The sequence below is a fragment of the Arachis duranensis genome, chromosome 3 (genome assembly GCF_000817695.3).
Source record: "Arachis duranensis cultivar V14167 chromosome 3, aradu.V14167.gnm2.J7QH, whole genome shotgun sequence".
In the NCBI taxonomy this organism is placed as follows: Eukaryota; Viridiplantae; Streptophyta; class Magnoliopsida; order Fabales; family Fabaceae; genus Arachis; species Arachis duranensis.
Window position 1 is genome coordinate 58,382,785 of NC_029774.3, and position 871 is coordinate 58,383,655.

The following is an 871-nucleotide window of genomic DNA, read 5'->3' on the forward strand; positions in this document are numbered from 1 at the left end:
TTAAATTCTAGAATCTTATCTTGTAGTTTCTTGTTAGTTAAGTCAATTTTAAAAATTAAATCTTTTTCAAAATATCTTTTTATTAAAATTTTTATCTTATCTTTTTATCTTTTATCTTATTTTATCTTTTTCAAAATTTGATTTTCAAAATATCTTATCTAAACTTCTTATCTTCTTATCTTTTTCAAAATTTGATTTCAAATCTTTTTCAATCATCTAACTAACTTTTTGTTTGTTTCTTATCTTTTTCAAAACCACCTAACTTCCTATCCCTCTCTAATTTTCGAAAATTCTCCCTCTCTTTTTCAAAAATTCTTTTTAATTGTTTTACATTTTAATTTTAAACTTATTTTTAATTTTCGAAATTACTAACTTCTTTTTCAAAAATTATTTTTGAATTTCTCTTCTCTTTTCTTCTTCTATTTAATTATTTAATTACTAACACTTCTCCTCACCTCTCTTCATCCAAATCCGAATCCATCCTTCCTCTCTCTTCTACCCCTTTCTTCTTCTACTAACATAAAGGAATCTCTATACTGTGACATAGAGGATTCCTTTTTCTTTTCTTGTTTTCTTCTCTCTTTCTTATGAGCAGGAACAAGGATAAAGGCACTCTTGTTGAAATTGATCCAGAACCTGAAAGAACTCTGAAGAGAAAATTAAGAGAAGCTAAATTACAACAATCCAGAAACAACCTTTCAGAAATTTTCGAACAAGAGAAGGACATGGCAGCCGAAAATAATAATAATAATAATAATGCAAGGAGAATGCTTGGTGACTTCACAAAGCCAACGTCCAAGTTTGATGGAAGAAGCATCTCCATTCCTGCCATTGGAGCCAATAACTTTGAGCTTAAGCCTCAACTAGTTGC